Genomic DNA, 7,847 nt, shown 5'->3' with positions numbered 1-7,847 from the left:
CAACATAAGAAAAAAAGCCTACGTTTTTGAAAACTTAAAACAAAGCAACAACATCATAGAAAGAAGTCTTTTTCTTTGCGAGGCGAGAACAAAAAAGGCCCCCAATTCATGTTCTGCTTCCTCAAGTAACTCGAATTCATCTTGTTCGTGCTATTTAGTATGAAAGTATTACAATCAAAACAAAAAACCAACGCATGAGAAATCAAAAGAAACTTATAAAAAATAAAAATAAAAACGAATCAAAAATCAAATACCTAGATTCGTGATCTTCTTTCTTAAATGGAAAGCTCTTCTATTCTCCATCCCTCTCTTTTGCAAAGAAGAAGAAGAACAATCGTCTCTATGTCTCTCTCTGTCTCTCACAGTGCAAGTGAAGGAAAAGTGGAAAACAAACAAAGCGTAGCAGAGCAAAGAAAAAAAAACAAATGGAATCGCGCAGCAACCTATGTCGTTCGGTGGAGCAAAGAAGAGAAACCCTATGAAACAACTTAGTAACACATAAGACGGACACTTGTCAAGAGTAATCAGGTAAATTTCCAAAGAAAGCAGGGCCAAAATGATCCGGTTACTATTAAATGAATAGTACCAAACACATTCTAGTTTAATAAAATTCCAAAGAATGCAAGGGTAAAATGGTCCCGTCACTATTGAATGAATAGTATCAAACCCATTTTACTTTAGTATATAAAACTAGATAATCATTCCCGCGCGATGCTGCGGGGGTTTTGTTTTTCTTAACTGAATTAAAGTGTATCTTTGTAATTCCTCCATCATTCTCCTACCTTTAGTGGTCTTTTCCACCATGCTTGTAATCTCAAATTTCTTCAAGGCAGCATTGGCGAAGTTTCTCCACTGCACCCTGTATGATAGATGAAACAATATAATTAGCCAGAGAGTCTCTTCTTGCAATTCTTTTGTTTGTGTATTCCATCAAACTCTTTCAAAAATAACTTCATTCCCTAAATCATGAGCTAATATTTACATAAGAATCCAGAAAAGATACAATGTCCATTGGTTGGAATTGGCGATGTTTTCATTACCAAAATCCAATAAGCTATAGTAACAGAAAATTCATATATGCAAAAAAACTCAAAGAAAAAGTCCATTTCTAATTGGAAATCAAATAGAAAAGTCTGGAGTCTAATCAATTTTGTCAACCATGTGAGAGAAACAGGGAATATTTTTTAGGTCATTCTAATATTAGCATTTCATATTCCATCTCACAACGAAAAATCAAGGGACCAAATCCATCACCTGAAACTATATACTTAATCTCAGAAACAACCAAGCGGACCTAACAAATAATTAATCAAATAATGAACTAACCATTTTAAAGGTCATCCATATATAGGCACTAAACAACTGAAAGGAGCTTCATCAAGAACCAAATGAAGCAACCCTAAGAAATCGTACTTTCAATCCAGCAATACTAAAAGAAAAGTAGACATATAAGCATTAAATCCCTTCATTAACATCCTATTACAGACAAAACCAAGTAACCCTTAAATCAAGCAACCCTAACCTGTTGTTTGTGTTCAACTACTGCAGCTTTAGATTGCACATTCCGTTGATTTAATTCATTAGCTTTATATAGCAAATTCGATATAGGGGATACTGTTCCAGCACAAATATAGCCAAGTCTAAACTAACTAAACGAAACCTATAAATGTCATGTTCCACATCACACAAAATGTAATTTTGCTATACTAAACCCTTCGCAGCTAAATAAAGCTTCTGCCTTATTACCTCAATAAGTTAATTAATACCTCAAAACCCAATAATACCAAGACAATGTCAATTAATAATTATCAACATCAGTTACTCTTCAATGCAGGTTGAAAGTTTCAGTTCCTGATTAAAGATGTTGAATTTACATAGATCTAAGGTCAAGGCCCTAAATCAAAGCTCAAAGATTAGGAACATCATTACAACTCAACAGTTTTAGTAGAAAACAATAAGCTGATTACTCCAAAGTCTAGAAAGCCAATTTTAACACGGGTAATAAAGTTTGCTTAAATCACAAACTGAAGGATTAATGACTCTCCTGATATCACCTTTTAACTAATATTTAAGCTGATTACTTCTCAATAAAAACCAATGTCCAAATCCAATTCTCCAGCATTTCATTGCTTCCCTCTAAACTTAGACTACAAAACAAACTACTTCAGCTCTACCAAAACAGAACAACATTCTTCTATTTGAAGTAAAACCTGATTACCCAAAAACAGTAACACTTCTTTTCACTATTGACACACCTGTTCTAAACAATAAGCTCATTATAAATTTTCTCTTATTCATAATTCTTCCTTTTTCTTCTGATAAATCTGCAAATACAAAAGAAAAAAAAACACCAACCTTGACTTGACAGAATTGGAGAAAGCAACAAAACACATACCTCTTTTGCTCCCAAAGCCCGTCTCCTAAACTCGATCACAATCTCAGCACACACCTCTTCCAAAACGAACCCAAGCCTACCTCGCAGAGATATCCAACCAGCCCTATATCCACCAGTAAAAGCACATTAAGTTCATTTATTAAATCAGAAATGTAATTAGTTTAGGACAAATGGTGACCAACAGAGTGTCTACAGCTTCCCAAGCCTATAAACAATGGAGATCACTTGGATCTTTTATGGAAAATAAGGATCCAAGTTGGCTAATCATAAATTGAAAATATCTACTACATAGACCATGTCCAAGTATAATGCAGTCTTCACCCTTGACAAAGAGTAATGTATATGGTTGACTGACTATCAAAACAAAGAGGAATTGAGAACTGAACCAACTTGTCCCAAGCTCTAACACTCGGTGAAAATCTTTAAACACTAACTTGGCCTTGAAATTCGGTTTATAATCACAGGTATGATAACCTCTACACAGGTACTTGGACTTAAATTTAAAGAATGCGGCTATTAACAAACTTCTTTGTTCACCAATAAGACCATCAAAAGCCATGAAAAGTATACCAACAAACCACATCCCATATTCCATATTTTAATAAGGGCTAAAGCCAATCAACTACTGGATATGGACAGAACATCAGTGTTTAATCAGAAAGGCCAACAGACTATTATAACAGTTAATTGCAAACATATTGGTATAAAAAAATTGACCCATACTTACCTTCAAAGACACAACTGCTTATGATTCTTAAGCAAATCCCCGCTCCTTCAATATGTACAACTTCTAGATTAAGCACACACTACACAAATAAAATAAAATAAAACAAATTCAATCTATGAACAATTCAATCAAAAAATTTCAAGTTTAAGAAGCAAAATCACAACCAAAATTTTCACCCTTGTTAATGGTTGTGATTTGAATTTGGATTTCCTCACCTATACACGAACTGAGAAACGCCCCCACTCTTTTTCAACCTATAAGCCAACCATCAAAAAATTGTTTACAGAAAAAGCTACGATCAGAGAAGAAGAAACTAAATTCAAATTCATAAAACAAACCCAAACCTTCCTCCGGACGTCGACCACAATCTTCGATCCCTCCCCTTCTTTTTGCCACCCTAACGACCTACAATCAAAATCGAAAACATTACCTCAAAAATTCAAAAGCTTTAACAACCAAACGCCTCCTATTTGTTTCCAGCCCACAGGAAGAAACCAAATCCAAATTTACAAAACAAACCCGAAGCTTGGACGAAAATCTTAGATCTCTCCCCTTCTCTCTGCTACCCCAGCGACCTACGATCAAAATCGAAAAATATTAAATCAAATCAAAAATTCAAAAGCTCTCAAAACCAAACCCCTCCTATTCGTTTGCAGCCCAACCTTTATACCTGAGAGCTTGATCGATACGCTTGATAACTCCGTTTCACGCCGCGTCTGTATCCGAGAACAAAACCGAAAATGGAACGAAGCTTGTAGTCGATATAGGCTTCTAGAACACAGAAGAAAACTCGGGCCTTTTTCTCTCCGCATACAGCTCGAGGGCAAAACTGCCACTTCACTGTTAAATGAATAGTTGAATGAACAGTGGCTAGAAACAGTGATTCGGCTTTAGATGTATGTATAATAATATATAATTAGCCTTATGCTCACATGCTCAGCATGGGTAAATTTTTATTATTATTGAGGAAAAAAAAATGAAATTATTTGAGAAAAAAAAAATAGTGTTTAAGGACATCTGATTTAGGTGTCTGGCTCAAACTCCACTGACTTGTCCAAGTTATAATATGATTAGTCTTATAGATATCCTATTCATTGTACGATTCAGTTTCCTTGTAAGACTTATATTTTCTGCTTGTAATTCTCTATATAAAGAGACCCCTATTATCAATGAAAGCACAGATCATTCTCTCCTCATTTCTAATTTCTTAAAACACGTTATCAGAACGAAGTCCTAACCATGAAACCCTAATTTCATAACATTCAAACCCTAACTTCCCCTGCTGTACACCTTGTAGTTCTCAATCCCAAGAGTCCAGAACAGACGGCGGAACCACCAGAATCGGCCGGAAAAGTCCCGAACCGGCCACCAAAAGCTCTGAACTGGTCTGGTTAGCCTTGCTTGCACACCCTATGCCTGACTCAGCACGCCCCTGCGCCCCCCTGCCGTGCACGTTAACCTCGCTTCAACATGCCCACGCCTGCAGCCCCCGCTCACGCCCTTTCCTGAAACCCCTCCCCCCTGGCCTGCCAGCCCCGCACGCCAACCTAGCCTCACCTCAGTGCCCCAGCGTCTGCAGCGCCCTTGCGCAGCAGCCCTAGTACCCCACTCACACCCCGCGCGCACCCGCTTACTGCCCAGCACGCAAGCACGCACACCTAGAGCACAAGCACTCTAGCAGCCTTCCGGCAACCTCTGGCCAGCGACCAGCCTCCGACGGCCACTTTTTCCTACCAGAGCCCGGTTAAGTTTTCCGGCGAGCCTAAATCAAGGTACATTTTTATTAAAGTTCCCGCGTTCAAGTAATTTAGTTTATTTTCTTTTCTCAGGACTTTCAACCTCCCTTCTTCTACCTCCCACTTCTTATTTTGTGGGAAGACTTAAGCCGAACTATGGGGGTTCATGCTATCTCCAAACTTGGAGATTGTTGAGATCTCCAAACTAAGAGTTTGTAGAGAATATACTATCGACCACATATATCATTGTTTCGATCTAATACAAGATCTCTTGGAACAAAATTTCTTGGCAACGATTAACAACTAAGGTTGAGACGTACATTTGATTGAATTATCTTTTTGAACTAGAGATTCAAGAGCTTCCAATTTCATATGATATATTTTATAAACAAAATTGAGGGATTTGGTTCTTCTTGTTCAATCTCCTTCACAATACTCTGTTTCTTCTCTCATAACAACCAATAAAGGATTCATAATCGATACAAACAAAATAGTCAATCTTTCATGATTACTGAGGAAAAACTAAAAATGATTTTTTCTCTTTGAAGAAAAAAAAAAATAGAGTTTCATATTGTATACACTGAGTGCTATAGATATAGTTTTTTTTTTTTTGAAATGATAGATATGTTTTTAATATTTCAAGTTTTGAAATACTTGTACCGAACATGTATTTACATCTTTAAAACTTGTAGTTTAATTCCCCGTTTTCATTCTACAATCCAGCATTACAAAAATAGTTTCATAAAACGTTACAGGACACACACCCTTATATTCTCTGCTTGTAATTCTTTATATAAAGAGGCCCCTATTATCAATGAAAACACAGATCATTCTCTCCCAATATATGATTTCCTAAAACAAGTGGGAGATTATCTGAATGATGGGTGATTTCTGTAAACATTGTTAGTTAACTGTTTGAAAATTTATTTATTTTCTTTTTCATTTAATTTGTATTTTACTATTTACCATATTATCACTTAATTATTAAAAATTATTTAAAATTAATATAAAATCTAAGAGTTCTACTGTCTTTCCACTTTGGCTGACAAAGTGGGTTCTCTTAAATATAAACTAGAAATTGCCTACAAACGATGGGTGTGGGAGTAGTAGTTATGCTTATATGAGTGGGTACTTTTAGGAAATATTTTTAATAAATTTTTTTATTTTGTTTATTATGTTTTGACACTTTTGTCCCTAATGAATAAAATGTTATCCATGATATTTTAATCTTTGAGGGTTGAAAAGGTAAAAAAATTAGTTTTGGCTAATAAAGTCTCTTCTCTTAATAATAATAATAATAATATATATATACATACATACATACATACATATACATATCCTATCCAGAGCAGAGCTCCGTTTTGAAATTAAAGTGCGCGTTTAGAGTTTAGGGTCACTTTTCGGTCTCATATCCACATCTCGACCGTTCAGTTTTTAAGTACTAATGTATCGATCATCTCTCCAAATTTTCAGCCAAATTGATGATCGTTAAGGCATTGATAACTGCCTTAAAGCTAGTACGCTTCAAGTTGGACAGATTCAGTTCGTCCATTGGTTTAAGCGAGTTAGATACCTTAACGATCATCAATTTGACTAAAAATTTTCAGAGGTGATCTATACATTAGTACCTAAAAACTAAATGGTCGAGATGTGGACATGTGACCGAAAAGTGATACTAAACTCTAAATGTGCACTTTAGTTTCAAAGCGGAGCTCCGCTCTGGATAGGACACACACACACACACACATATATAAAGATACGAATTAGGAATAATCACATGATTGACTCCAAAAATGTTGACATCATTTATAGTGTCACACCCTGAATTTCGAATAAAGAAATTCGAATCTAAAACGCGATAACTTAACAAGCCCAAAAGAATACTGAAAATTTTTCATTTACACTAAGCAACAAAACAAACCGAGCTCACAAATGTCAATATCGACTCATTCTTTAGAGTCACATATTACATTATAAAGAGTTTACAAATTAAACTGAATAACAATTCAATGAACATCCACCACACTTAACAAGCCCAAAAGAACACTGAAAATTTTTCATTTACACTAAGCAACAAAACAAACCGAGCTCACAAATGTCAATACCGACTCATTCTTTAGAGTCACATATTACATTATAAAGAGTTTACAAATTAAACTGAATAACAATTCAATGAGTAAACACATCCACCACACTCACTACACAGCGGGAGACTAAAACCAAAAGTACTTCCACATCCAAGCTATGATAGCAACAAAACCTCAGCTGGATCAAGCACACTGTATCCCTCATAGTCTTCATCTTCATCATAGGCACATCAATATGTTATGCACAATAGGAATACTAGGCGATAAGGCAAACCTAATTGCCAAAATCTCCACTCTTCACCAAAAACGCAATAGGTCCAACAGACCTCAGTCTTAACTTCATGTTGAAGTTAAAAATACATGTCTTCAACACAACCTCCAACACCTTATTCACTCGTTCAATCCGTCCAACAATCTGCTGATAAAATGTTGCACTTGCACTTCGAGCAATTCCACGTAGCTTTCTAGAACCGTCTCCACTCCACGAAGTAAGACATGACTAGATCCACCAATTGATATTAGTACAACACCTAGTATCCCCATAATATCACACTCCACCACCCCACTTGGTGGTAACTCAACATCTCGTGAGTCACAACTCTGCAGCACATCACACTGACTACACGACAGTCCAAAATCCTGTCGTCACAACAGTATCTGCTCCAATACAAAGATAATGCAACCCTAGCATTCTTAGAATTGAAAATGACAACATCACTTCAACTCAATCATCAACACACTGTTCCTTCACAGTTAACCTATTCTCAAAATCATAACAAAACTTTCCATACACCGAAGCTACACAAGAAACTCTGCCATTTAAAAAACAATCAATAATTGGATGGTCCTGCCACAGCAAAACCATACACAAAATCACATCAAAAGTTTCCCACAACCAAGAC

At 36.0% G+C, this 7,847-nt stretch overlaps 1 long non-coding RNA gene across 1 annotated transcript; it reads right to left on the bottom strand.

The window, feature by feature from the left end:
* Positions 1-475: 475 nt before the first annotated feature.
* Positions 476-3,946, bottom strand: LOC133734249 (uncharacterized). Its single transcript, XR_009858164.1, has 7 exons — positions 3,785-3,946; positions 3,642-3,697; positions 3,467-3,527; positions 3,338-3,376; positions 3,123-3,201; positions 2,396-2,498; positions 476-859 (listed from the first exon to the last, which is right to left on the bottom strand). It is a non-coding gene; the product is annotated as an uncharacterized LOC133734249 (long non-coding RNA).
* Positions 3,947-7,847: the final 3,901 nt, after the last annotated feature.

The sequence above is a fragment of the Rosa rugosa genome, chromosome 2 (assembly GCF_958449725.1).
Source record: "Rosa rugosa chromosome 2, drRosRugo1.1, whole genome shotgun sequence".
NCBI classification, from domain to species: domain Eukaryota; kingdom Viridiplantae; phylum Streptophyta; class Magnoliopsida; order Rosales; family Rosaceae; genus Rosa; species Rosa rugosa.
The sequence above is the reverse complement of the archived record's forward strand: the minus strand, read 5'-3'. Positions and strand labels throughout refer to the sequence as shown.